A 14,356-nucleotide genomic window follows, 5' to 3' on the forward strand; every position below is an offset into this window, starting at 1 on the left:
AGAGCAGTGGGTTGGTTCCAACCCCTGATTGCTTTGTTAGCCAGCCCAGCCTTAACCTTAACCACCGTGCCACTAGGGCTCCTACCAAGGCGTATCACCAAAAACACAAACCCATTGCCGTTAAATCAATTCTGACTCAGAGTGATCCTAGGGTTTCCAAAGAGCAACTGGTAGATTCGAACAGATGACCTTTTGGTTAGCCGCCAAGGTCTTAACCACTGTACCACCAGGGCTCCAGCAAGAGATATAGCTACTGTTAAAAATTTTAGTTTATTTTCTTCTAGTATTTATTTTCTATATTTATACATTTTCTCTCCCAAATGGAGATCATTCTGTATATGCAATATGGTTGCCTGCTTTTTTCATTTAATATTATATTGTATATAATATATTGTGTGTAATATAATGTTTATATTATATTTAGTATTGTAAGCATTTCTTATGTTGTGAAATCCTTCAGGTTTCCCATATTACGTATGTAACCTAATAGAAATTAAATATGCAGTTAAGGCAGACTGTGGTATCTTGGTGCCACTTGTCTTTTGGATTATGCAATTCTGGCCTCAGGGTACAGGATCACAGTGGTGTCACTACAAGGGTGCACAGGGTGCTGACCATGTGGGGTGGCACCAAAATGACTATAAAATTTTTGTGCAGTGTTTCAGCAGAAATTTACTATTTTTTATAAAAATATCCCTGTAGTTAGTTATAGTTATAACAACAAAAGCATTTTTCGTAAGCCCAGCTTACATGTATCAATATACGTAGAAGGCAAAAACTCTATGCTAATAATAACTCTAACTAATAATGCACTCCAGTTAGAGCTGTCATTATTACCCCATTACAGTGATGCTTCAAATCGCGTGGTTCTGTCTGCATGTGCTACATGCACACACTGTTGTTTCATTTCTGCCGGTGTTTTTAAAATTGCTGATTTTGTCAAAATTTCTTGTGTTTTAGCTATAATATTGTGGCAATTAGCATGGGGAGTGATACCATGAGTTACTGTGCTGGGTGACACCAACCCTAGTGATGCCACTGCAGAGTCAGCAAGCCATTTGGTTCCTTTCTCTTCTATAATCTGTAACTAGTGTGTGTGTGGGAGAGGAGGGGGTGAGAAAAGTGACGATTCTTAGAAATTAACCCAAAACATAACCTTATAATTTAGATAAGAAATGTCTTTACTTCCTCAGTCCATCTCCCCACCCAACATGATGATCCGTCTGTTTTGTGTTGTTTTATTCGGAGAACACAGACTGTTCTCAGAGGACAGCTGGTATATGAATGATATATTATTGCAGTTGATAGATGCTGAGTGTCTGTTGTTAGGTGCCATCGAGACGATTTCGACTCATAGTGACCCCATATGACAGAGTAGACTGCCCTGTAGGGTTTTTTTTTTTTTTTTTTGACTTAAAACACAAATTTGTTATCTTACAGTTCTGGAGGTAAGAAGTCCAACATGAATCATATAAGGCTAAAATCAAGGCGTTAGCAGGGCTGTGTTCCTTGTGGATGCTCTAGGGGACAATCTGTTCCCTTGCCTTTAAAAAAATTTTTTTTTTTTTGATGGCAGTATACACAACCAAACATACATCCGCTCACAATTTCTACATGAACAGTTCAATAATATTGGTTACATACCTCACTTTGTGTCACCTTTCTCACTATCTCTACCCATATTGTTTCATTACCATTAATTTAGGCTCTCTACCCCTTAAAGTTCTCATCTGTGCTTTAGATCAACTGTTATCAGTTCAAGCTCATATAGATAATTCTTCATCAGAGCACTGTGTTCAAGGCAAACATTCTTTATGAATTAGGCTAAATTGTTGTCAGTTTAACATGGCTTCCTGGGATCATTCCAGTTCAGGGTTTAAAGATTGTTGCCAGGCATTAGATTCAGGAAGGAGCCCTGGTGGTGCAGTAGTTAAGTGTTCTGCTAACCAAAAGTTGGTGGTTCAAACCCACCAGCTACTCTGTGGGAGAAAATGTGGCAGTCTGTTTCTGTAAGGATTACAGACTTGAAAACCCTGTGCAAAACAGTTCTCCTCCACCCTATGGGGTTGCTATGAGTAGGAACTGAAGCAACACAATGGCAATGGGTAGATTCAAGGGTTCTCCCAGTCTCAATGGATCTAGTAAGTCTGGTTTCCATGTGCGTTTGAAGGTCTGTTCCACACCTTCCCTCCTTTTGATCAGAATCCATCTGTTGAGTCCTTGATCAAAACGCTCAGTAATGGTAGCCAGACACCATTCATGTTTCCTTGCCTTTTCCAGATTCTAGAGGCCACCCGCCTTCCTTGACTTGTGGCCTCTTCCTTATCTCCAAAGCCAGCAGCATAGCATCTTCCAATATCTCTGTCTGTCTCTGACCCTCCTGCCTCCTTCTCGTAAGGTTTTGGACTTCTGGCCTCCAAAACTGCCAAGGATAAACGTGTGTGTGTATGTGTTTTAAATGATATTTATTGTGTTTTGGTGAAAGTTTACAGAGCAAATTAGGTTCCCATTTAACAATTACCAAACAAATTGTTCAGAGACATTGTTACATTTTTCACAGTGTTTTAACATTCTCGTTAATTCCCTTCTGGATGTTTTGGTGGTGGCACAGTGGTTAAGAGCTCAGCTGCTAAACAAAAAGGTCAGCAGTTTGAATCCACCAGTTGCTTCTTGGAAACCTATGAGACAGTTCTGCTTTCTTCTGCAGAGCCACTGGGTAGGTTTGAACTGGCAGCCTTTTGGTTAGGAGCCTATCTGAGCACTTAACCATTGTGTCACCAGGGCTAGATACAAAACATTAGGCTAAGACTATAGTGGGAACAAAAATCCTTTGCGGACAATGCGTCCCTCTCAATCTAATGCCCTACCATCTTCTTCACACCTCCAAACGTCTTGAGAAAAGTTTTAATTTACTGCCCCCATGCCCTCACTACCATTCACGCCTTACCAAACCTGTTGCCACCGAGTTGATTCAGACTCATAGCATCCCTATAGGGCAGAGTAGAACCGCCCCATAGGATTTCCAAGGTTGTAATCGTTACGAAAGCAAATTGCCATATCTTTCTGCCAAGGAGTGGCTGGTGGTTTGGAACCGCCAACGTTTCAGTTAGCAGCCTAGCACTTATGCCATCGGGGTTCCTTATTCATTCCTTAAAAATCAAAAACAAAACCCACTGCTGTTGGGTCGATTCCAAGTCATAGTGACCCAATAGGACAGAGTAGAACTGCCCCAGGGGGTTCCAAGGAGCAGCTGGTGGATTCAAACTGCCAACCTTTTGGTTAGCAGCCAAACGCTTAACCACTGTACCACCAGGGCTCCATTCACTCCTTAGCTGACAACAATTTGGCTTCTACCTCTACCATTCATTGATAATTCTCAAATCCAATGGCTTCTTTTCTGATTTGACTTTTTAGTACCATTTAACAATTTTGATTGTTCACTTCCTGACTTATTTTCCTTTTTCAGCATTTATGACATCAGGTTCTTCCTTTGGATTTCTCTTTGGCCTCTCTCCATTTAACTAGCTCTTAAATGCTCCTAGCTGCCATGCGTCTATGCTTAGCCTCTTCTGTTCTGCCTATTCATCTGGGGGATCTTATTCATGCACACAGCTTGATTCCAAAATACTACAGAAATTTTGATTTCCAGCTGTGTTCTGGATATCTCCACTGGATGTCCAACTAGAAATCACGATTTTCTCCTATAAAATCTGCCCTTTTTCCTGTATTTCTATACACTGGTAATTTAACTGGAAACCGTGGTGATGTAGTGATTAAGAGCTACAGTTGCTAACCAAAAAGTTCAGCGGTTCGAATCCACCAGACGCTCCTTGGAAACTCTATGGGGCAGTTGTAGTCTGTCCTATAGGGTCGCTGTGAGTTGGAATTGACTCAATGGCAATGGATTTGGTTTTGGTTTGGTAATTTAACTACATCATTATTCACCCAGTTACTCAAGTTAGAATCCGTGGAGGTATTTCTACCATGCCTTTCTTTCAGTCGATCTCCAGAGCCTATTGATGTTTGGAATTTTTCCCTTCTTCCATCATTTCTACTGCCATTGCCTTGGTAGCACCTTTATCATTACCTACCTGAATCATGGAAACCTTTTTTGCGGGGTAGTGTAGTGGTTAAGAGCTATGGCTGCTCACCAAAAGGTTGGCTGTTCAGATCCGCCAGGTGCTCCTTGGAAACTGTGGGGCAGTTCTGCTGTGCCCTGTAGAGTCACTATGAGTTGGAATCGACTCGACAGCAACAGGTTTGGTATTTTTTTTCTTTTTACCTGAATTATTATTACTAAAAAATTATTGTTACTAGAGCCTATTTGTTCTCCACATTCCAAGTGATCTTCTCTTAGTTTTAAAACAAGTGGTTCCCCATTGTTTATAGCAGCATGAATGATGGGCAATGTTAGTATGTACAATCCAAGTGTCAACATTCTGGGCTCCCTTTCCATTTATATAAAAATAGCTTAACCCTCTTCCCAGCAGCTATTTATATCTCTGGTGGAGGCATGGGGAGTTCCTCTCGGCAACTTCTTGCTCTGATTCCCATGTGAATATTATGCACTGCCGTTTTTTTTTTTTTTTTTTTGCTGGCTTTCCCAGTATTGTGTACTGTCTTACCCTTCGCCAAAGCCGTCTTTCTTTTGTCAAAACGGAAGTATTACATATAAGAGACTTGACTGGAGCTTTTGGGAAAGAGAGGAGAGTTACGTTTATTCATTCAGTTTTTTAAAAAAAAAAACAACAAAAACCAAAGCTGTTGCTGTCAAGTCAATTTCGTCTCATGCATTTATTAAAGATTTACTATGTACCAGTCCCTGTTCTTTGCACTGGGGATAGACTAGTGAGCAAGAGACAAAAATCCCTGCCCTCATGAAGCTTATGTTTTAGGGAGGAGAGGACAGTAAAAAAGGTAATTATAGTCAGCAAAGCGTATACTACAGGTATTCCTGACTTATAATGTATTCAAGTTACAATGAAGCACACCTATGACTTCCTGGGTTATTTTTTGTACATCTTGGTAATAATGTATGGAGCCTTGGTGACGCTTGGTTAAGAGTTATGGCTGTAACCAAAAGGCCGGCAGTTCAGATCCACCAGCTGCTCCTTGGAAACCCTATAGGGCAGTTCTGCTCTGTCCTATATAGTTACTATGAGTTGAAATAGATTCAGTGGCAATCAGTTTAGTAATATGTACGACATACAATGTTGCAGTGCATAATTTGCTAATGTTGTCATTCTCAGATGTTCACTTGAAGATTTTCAAAGATAGGATTCATAAAGATACTGATAATAAAAGGCAATAATAATGAAAACTAGAAAAAAAAGAGGTATTTGACTTAAGTCAGAACCTACTTATGACTGAGTCATCAGAATGGAGCCCTGTCATTAAGTCAGGGACTACCCATATATGAAAAGACTTAGAAAAAAAACATAGAGTCTGGGAGTGGGACTCTAACTTGTTGCATCCAGTCGATTCTGACTCATAGGACAAAGTAGAATTGCCCCCTATGGTTTCCGAGGAGCGGCTGGTGGATTCTAACTGCTGACTTTTTGGTTAGCAGCCAAGTTCTTAACCATTGTGCCACCAGGGCTCCGTACATATTACTCTTCAGTGGCTGAAGAGATTAAAAAGAAGATGGTAGAAGGAGATAGATTCAGAGAGGAAATGGCTGTAGATTGTTTAGGGCTCTGTAAGCCTTTGTAATGACTTTGGCTTTCATTCTGAGGGTAGGAGGAATACTGGAGGGTATGTCAGAGGAGACTAGCAGCAGAGGAGTGACATGGTATAGCTTCTACTTTTAAAGGACCATTCTGGTTGCTGTATTGGGAATAGACAGTGGGAGGAGGGTGCAGGGATAGAAGTGGTTTTGGGCTTTGTTATTAGAATACAGCAGTAACCAGGTCAGAGATGTTGGCAGCTTGGACTTGGGTGGTGGCTATGGAGGTGGTTGGATACCTGATATATTTTGAAGGACTAGTTAATGGGACTCTGGATATGAGGGAAAGAGATGAGTCAAGGATGACTCCAAGATTTTTGGCAGGACCAGTTGGTAGAATTAAGTTGCCATTTATTAAAATAAGGAAAAGAAGATGTTTGGTATGGGAAGATTAGGAATTCATTGGAATGGTAAATTTGAGATGCCTAATGGCCATCCACGGAGTCCTGGTGGTGTAACGGTTAAGCACTTAGCTGCTAACAGCAAGGTTGGCTGTTTAAACCCACCTAGTTAAAAAAAAAAAAAAAAAATTTTTTTAGTAGCTCTGTGGGAGAAAAACCTGGAGATCTGCTTCTGTAAAGAATACAGTCAAGAAAAGCCTATGGGGCAGTTCTTCTCTGTTACATAGGGTTCTTACAGTCAGAATCAACTTGATGACACCCAGCAACAACAACAGACCTCCAAGGGATAGGCAGAATGCACAGATGGTTATATGAGAATTGGAGTTCAGGGGAGAGGTCCAGGCTGCAAATACAAATATGGGAGTCATCAGCATGTAGATGGTATTTAAGTCCTCCTTGAGTGACTGCCAGAATCCTGAAAAACTGACCAGCCAGGGGAACCTCTACCTTTGGGGAGTGAGGACACAACCGAGTTCAAGAAACTACTAGAGTAGTTGTGATTCAGTGGACAGGAAGCCAGTACTGTTGAAACCACCTCTTAACACCGATGAAGATGAAGACTGGACACTGAAGCTCTACTGTGCAAAGACCCCATGTCTTGACTTTGCTTGCCAGCAGAGTAAAGCAAGAAGATGGCCTCCTCATCACTTTTGTTTTCCTGATATCCCATCAGTACATCTAATGAAATTCAGAACTCTAGCCACAAGGGCGTCTGGGAAACCCTTGACTTATCTCTTTCCCTCACATTCAGGTAACACGTCACTTCTACCTGGAGCCCTAGTGGCACGGTGGTCAAGAGTTCGGCTGTTAACGAAAAGGTCAGCAGTTTGAATCCACCAGCTGCTCCTTGGAAACCCTATGGGGCAGTTCTATTCTGTCCTATAGGGTTGCTATGAATCAGAATCGACTCGACAACAGTAACGGGTTTTACAGGTTCTGGTCACAACCACAGTAAAACTTGCTGTGAGTTCTTCCTTCAGAAGTCATGGATTGAGTTTATGGGAGAATGGGTGAATGAGGGCAAAATTCCCTTCTGGAAATGTCACAAGATTTGCACAGTTTGGGGGCACTGTGGCAGAATTGTTTAATTTCATCATTTCCACGCGTTATTTGCGGAAAATATATTGTCCTCGATGGAATTTAAAGGAATCCAATTTAACAATAAACTTTCCTAGATTTTGTTGAGGAAGCACTTCCCTGTGCAATAAGAACAATTCTAGGAATCAGTCATTTTACTTGGTTTCCTCTAAGTTTAGTCTTACCCTGAGAACAAAGACATGAAAAATCTGCCTTTTCAATCCACCTCCAACCCAGCAATTTGAGAGGAAATACAGGGTTTGGTAAAGCTAAATCTCTAAAATGGAAACTTCTTAGACATGGAAAGTCAGCTAAACCTCATAGGTTATTAGTATGCCTAGAACTTCCTTTCTGTGTAAAACCAAAAACTCACTGCCATTGAGTCAATTCCAACTCATGGTGACCCTATCGGACAGAGTAGAACTAACCCATAGAATTTCCAAGGAATCCCTGGTGGATTCGAACTGCCGACGTTTTGGTTAGCAGCTGTAGCACTTAACTGCTACACCACCGGGGTCTCCTTTCTGTGTAAACTCAACATCAATTAAGGTGGCAAGAGGAGAGAATGGTGGCAGGAGTAAAGAATGAAGCCTCAGCTGGCAAAAAGAATTCACGAAACTGAAGTCAGGAGGACCAAGGAAATCGGGGCTCCTAGACCTGGACCTCACGTGGAGCTTGGGAGAAAAATCCACCCTAGCATTTTTTCCTCCTTAGATTGGCTAAATTTTAAAATTGCTAATTTTCTGACAGCTCTTGTACTCAAGTACAGTTCAGTAATGCAGATGTCTCTAAAAGGAAAAGAACAATAGATAAACCTTGTGGGTTGGGTATTCTAACTTTCAGATGGTTATCTAAATCATTTGGTGGAAGCTGTTATAACTGGTGATTGTGGATCTATCCCTAAGGAATGGAGCCCTGGTGGTGCAGCGGTTAAGTGTTCGGCTGCTAACCAGAAGACCATTCCGTGGAAGAAAGATGTGGCGGTCTGCTTCTGTAAAGATTTACAGCCTTCGTAATCCTATGGTGGCAGTTCTACTCCATCCTATGGAGTCACCATGAGTCAGAATTGACTCAACGCCAACGGGTTTGGCTTTCTGGTTTATCCCTAAGGGCAGCTAGTTATTCAATTATTTTTGCTTGTATATCTGTATTTGTTGTCATCAGTTGCTGTCAAGTCTCCTCTGACTCATGGTGACCCCATGTGCAACAGAATGAAACATTCTGCACCATCTTTATAATTTTTGGTGTGCTTGAGTTCATTGTTGTGTCCAATGTGTACTCTGAGTATCTGCCAACATAGGGAGCTCATCTCCCAGCACCATATCAGACAATAACCTGTTGAGATCCACAGGGTTTTTGTTGGCTAACTTTTAGAATTAGATCACCAAGCCTTTTTTCCTAGTCTTTTTTAGTCTGGAAGCTCTGCTGAAACCTGTCCACTATAGATATCCCTGCTAGAATTTGACATACTGGTGACATAGCTTCCAGCATCATAGCCACGTGCAAGCCGCCACTGTAAGACAAACTGACAGACAGGTGGTGGTAATATCTTCATTACTACCCAGTGCCGTCGAGTCTAGAAACTACTAAAATAGGAGACTTGTGTGATATGTAAAATGTTCTGCTTCCTATGGCTCCAGTTACTTTTGTTTTTTAATTTGTAAATGTGTCTTTCAGAAATAAAACTCACTGCATTTGAAGTGCCATATTTCAGATCAAACAGTAAAAAAAAAATGTACTAGATTCCTTTCCTAAGCCATACTTTCTAAAGAAAGGGGTTTGAGGTCTTGATTTTTCATCTACCAAATGGAAATTTTTCTTCATTTATCCACCTTCCACTGAGGAATTGATGTGAAGACCAGTGTATTCAGTGGTTAACTGTCACAATAACACAGTTCCCAGCAGAGGTCTACTCATATCACTGAAGGGTAGATGAGGGCCGCTTCAGCACTTTCACATGCAATTGCCATTCTGACTTTCAACTTTTGGTGATTAAATAAATGTTGAAAGTTTAGAGTGTACTGTTAAGAAATGCCTGAATAATCCTACACATGACTAATCAAAGGAGAAGTTTGCTTATCTAGTCTTAAATTTAAGAGGGAAGATATCTCTTCTAATTAGTATGTATTTTCACTCCATCCATAAAACAATATTGTAATAAGTGAATTATAGTCAACCATAGTTTTTAAAAGTTTTATTTTATTTTTTTGAACTTTTCATTGTGAAATATTTTCAGATTTAGGAGAAATTTGCAAAATTATGAAGAATCCTTATATACTCTACACCCAGCTTCTCCAAATATTAACGTCTTATATAACCACAGTACAATTTTCAAAATGGAAAATTAACATTGACACAGTACTATTAAGTAACCTACAGGTTTTATTCCAATTTTATTAATTGTCCTGTTGATTTTCCTTTTCTGCTCAGGATCTAATCCAAAATCTCACATTGCTTGTAGTTTTCATGGTTCGTTGTTGTTGTTGTTAGGTGCTGTCAGTTCTGACTAATTGCATGACTCTACAGTTTCCAAGGAATGGCTGGTGGTTTTGGACTGCTGCCCTTTTGGTTAGCAGCTGAGTTCTTAACCACTATGCCACAAAGACTCCACAGTTCCTTAGTCTCCTTTAATCTGGGACAGGTCCTCAGTTTTTCTTTGTCTTCAATGACTTTGACTTTTTGAAGAGTACTGCCAGTTATCTTGTAGAATGTTGCTCAGTTCGAGTTTGTCTGATGTTTCCTCATGTTTAAATTTAGGTCATGCAGTTTTTGCAAGAATATGGCAGAAGTGACATTGTGCCCTTTTTGGTGCATCCTATCAAGAGGTACATGTAGTTAATGTGTTTCATCAGTGGTAATGCTAACTTTGATCACTGCGCTAAGGTGGTATCTGCCAGCGTTCACCACTGTGTAGAGTTACAATTTTTCCCTTTGAAATTAATAACCATCTTATGGGGTGGATACTTTTTTTTTAATTGTACTATAGGTGAAGGTTTACAGGACAAACTAGCTTCTCATTAAACAATACACATATTGTTGTATGACATTGATTACCAACACCATGACATGTCAACACTCTGCCTTCTCGACCTTGGGTTCCTTATTACCAGCTTTCCTGTCCTCCTGACTTCTTGTCCTTGTCCCTGAGCTGGTGTGCCCTTTTAGTCTTGTTTTGTTTTATGGGTCTGTCTAATCTTTGGCTGAAGGGTGAACCTCAGGAGTGACTTCACTACTGAGCTAAAAGGGTGTCCAGAGGCCATACTCTCAGGGTTTCTCTAGTCTCTGTCAAGCTAGTAAGCCTGGTATTTTTTTCTGAGTTAGAATTTTGTTCTAAATTTTTCTCCAGCTCTGTCTGGAACCTGTATTGTGATCCCTGTCAGAGAAGCTGGTAGTGGTAGCTGGGCAACATCTAATTGTACTGGACTCAGTGTGGTAAAAGCCATGGTAGTTGTGGTCCATTAGTCCGTTGGAGGGGATACTTTGAAACTATGTAAATATTCTCTTTCTCATCATAATTTTGCCCACTAATTTTAGCATCCATTAATGATCCCTGCCTGAAGTAATTATTATTGTGGTGTTTGTCAAATTCTATTTCCATATTCCCTTTACGTTTTTTAATTGGAATAGTACTGTAAGGAAGAGTTTATTCATTCATTTTTATTCATTCAATTATCTACATATATTAATATCGACTCATGGATTTTTTTCATTCTGTATGTTATAATTCTCAAAAATGTTATAATTCATTACTATCATTATCTATTTTGCTCAGCTGTGTTTTGAATAAATAGCCTTAAGGAAATTTATTGTCTAAAAGGAAAGTGGGGGCAGAGGAAATAGTATTCACCAGCTTAACTTTCTGCCTAGAACTCATTGCCAAAGATTCAAATCTGTCTCAAAATGACTCCATAGGATAGAGTAGAACTGCCTTGTAGGGTTTTTAAGGCTGTAATCCTTGAAGAAGCAGACTACCACATCTTTCTCCCGTGGAGTGGCTGGTGGCTTCGAACCACTGATGTTTTGGTTAGCAGCCTAGAGCTTAACCACTGCACCACCAGGGCTCCTTCTCTACCTAGAAGGGCATTGATTATTGATGTTACCCTAACATCAACAGCTCTATATCCATTTGGCTTGGTCCTCTAGAACTGTCACTCAGGAATGGTTTGGGGATGAGAGCCACTGTGGTGACCTTAGGGCACTGCCCACTCCCACACCTCCACCCACAGAACTACTCCCTTTTGTGACATCTGTTTGTGTGGAAAGGAGCTCATCTGGTTTCTGTGGAAAGGACCTAGGAAGTATCTCTCTGCTGTGAATTTGTGTGTATCCACAATTTGTGGAGCTGAACATCTTTCCAAGAAGAAAATCTGAACTCTGTTAAGGCATATACAGCATGCCTGACACACTGGTGTGGTACTTGTGGAGGACAGATTTTTTCAGGAGGAACAGTTGGGGGCTTGAGAGCAATGGGAGCAGAGCACCTGATGAGGGAAGAAGGAGCCTAGCCTGGCAACAGACGTGGAAACTGAGGACGAGCTTCAGAGGAGTTAGAGATTTTAGACCACCACTGTAGAACTTACCTCAGCGAGACTTCTGGCAGCAGGTGTGTCCCTTGGCAAAAGTTTCTTAGTGCATCAATTCAAAGAACTGTGAGACTAAATGCTCTAATATTTTGAGCAATCTTGCTGTGAGACCCTGCACTAAGCATCCTGCTCACTTTGTGAGGTGGACTTTTTAGACCTCTACGACTCGATGGCACTGGTTTGAGTCTTAGCCTCAAAGACAACATTTTCGTTCTAACTCCACTAGCACAGCTGCGTGACTCTAGCTCAGTGACACTGGATGGAGCTCGAGGCATTCATGAGTCCCCACACCACCAGGACTCTGGAGCTGGCCATGGGCACAGGAGCAGTCGCAGCTTTGAGTGCTGCTTCTGTGGAACCGTCTGGATCTAAGGCTGTGGAATCTTAGTCCAGTTTACCGGAATGGCAAATAATGACATGGCAGACTCATGAGCCCATGTAAGATATCTGAGGATTCTAGCAAATTTCAGGAAATGGGGATATTGTTAAAAACTGGACCTCTAACATACAGTTGAGCAAGTAGGGCTGAGGCACTATCGAAATTTAGATGTTAATATCAGTGGGGCTTTGTTTATACCCATTGTCTTGAGATGGTCAGACATCAGGTTTCTAGAGGTAAAACAATAATTCATCCCAGCCTACTTGCTGTCCAGAGCACACACTTCAGCTACTTACAACCTGTGAAGTAACTGGCTTTTCATGAAACATTGTCTCCTTGTTGCAAATGATAATAACGCGTCTTCCTTATTCAGGACTTTTTCTTCCACGTGACTCAAACTGTGCTAATAATTTGTGTCCAAGATTCAGATGATGACCTTGTAAGAATTTACAAGAAACCCAGAGGCAGTTATGGTTGCTGTGCAGCTGAGTGTCCATCTACCTGAAAATCTCTAGTAAGGGAAAGCATGGGCAGGCATGTTTGAAAGCCTTAGGGCCATTAGCCTGATTTTTCAGGAGCTTGGAAACTTCAGGATTGAAAGTAAAGAGTTGGAGGGAACAAATTCCTAAAGGAACCTGGGGTTTGGTTTTGGGGTTTCTGTGGGCATGCTGAGTGTCTTTATTTGCCTCTGAAGGTGCCTTCTCCACTCTTTTGCACCTGATTTCTGATCTGGAGGCTGACCTGTAGGGACTGCATCAATGAACTCCCTTGCCCTCTGGGTTTTGGTTAGGTTTGGTCAATGGAGAGCCCCAGCAAGTGATTGGAGGACGGGAGGAGAGGTCTGGTCATTTAGTCAGCTGGCTCCCCTCCCTGCTGGGAGTCGGTGATCTGGCTGTACCCCTCAGCTAAAAGTCACAGCTACAGCTAAACTTCATTCTCCACACAGCTCGCTCAGCTGGGTTTCTGGAAACGGTTTATTCGCTTTGCCCTTTAGGCTTAGGTGTGTCAGAAGGCTCCAGCTGCTGCTAGCCTGGAATTTTTCCACCTGTAAAGTAAGTGGCTCTTCATGAAATATGATCTTGTTGCAGATGGTAGTTACGCTTTGTCTGTATTCAGGACTTTTTTCCTATGTGTCTCTAACTGTGCTAATAAATTGTGTCCAAGTTTATGGACAAAAGATCTGGTTTGGACTTATCCCTATACTGAACCCCTGTTCCACGCACACATACACACACTGTGGAGGGCAGGGTTTCCACAGAGGTTTTTCACTGTATGCCCTCCCGAGTCATGTAACCATAGTGCCTAATTTTGTTTTCATTTATAGAATTTAAATTTAAAGATCAAGAGAAGGAGCTGCAGCAGCCACCACTGCTACTGGAGAAAGAGGACTCCTTTACTGGCCCAAGGGGAAGCGGCAGTCACCCTCCCTGACTTCAGGAACAGGAGCGGCCCAGGTGCGAAGGGCACGGTCCATCTGGTGGCCATGGCAGTGACAGCTGAGTCAGTGAGGCCTGGCCTAGATCCAGGAGGGAAAGACAACACCTCCAGCTAGGTCCAGCACTGCGGTGCCACTAGCATAGGGGCAAAATGACCCAAGCTAAAGGAAATGAATAAGAATTGGGTACATTTCACCCACAGGGTGATTGGTCATTTGGAAAAAGCAGACACTCTGAGGGTGGTGAAGTCTGAGCTGTGGTGCACAGGAGTGGGCAAACTTCCTGCCCCCCCCCTCCATGCTTACCCTACCAGCCGCTTCCGCAAGGTGAAGAGGCAAGTGCAGGAAAGAGACCTCGGTATAAGCCAGATCATGATGGAAACATTGTCTCTTCTTGAATACTTTCAGGAAACTGGATGTGGGGTTTAAAAAGGGCCTCTAGCCCGATGGAAAGGGACAGATGGGCTATGATAGTTAATGCTCCCTTACCACTCAGACATTTGAGTTACTAGTCATTTTCTTGTGTCAGACTGTTTTTTGTTTTTAAATTAATTTTTGTCATGCTTTAAGTGAAAGTTTACAAATCCAGGTGAGTCTCTCATACAGAAATTTACGTACACCTTGCCATACACTCCTAATTGCTCTCCCTCTAATGAGAAAGCACAGTACTTCCCTCCACTCTCTCTCCTCGTGTCCATTCAGGCAGCTTCTTTCCCCCCCTGCCCTCTCATCTCCCCTCCAGACAGGAGATGCCAA

General features: G+C 41.8%; 1 long non-coding RNA gene across 1 annotated transcript in view; it reads left to right on the forward strand.

The window, feature by feature from the left end:
* LOC126066403 (uncharacterized) overlaps positions 1–14,356 on the forward strand; it is a 39,523-nt gene that overhangs the window by 952 nt on the left and 24,215 nt on the right. The window contains exon 2 of the long non-coding RNA XR_007515076.1: positions 13,490–13,619. This is a non-coding gene — a long non-coding RNA (uncharacterized LOC126066403). The remainder of the gene's footprint in view (positions 1–13,489; positions 13,620–14,356) is intronic.

Source organism: Elephas maximus, chromosome 23, assembly GCF_024166365.1.
Source record: "Elephas maximus indicus isolate mEleMax1 chromosome 23, mEleMax1 primary haplotype, whole genome shotgun sequence".
Taxonomy (NCBI): Eukaryota; Metazoa; Chordata; class Mammalia; order Proboscidea; family Elephantidae; genus Elephas; species Elephas maximus.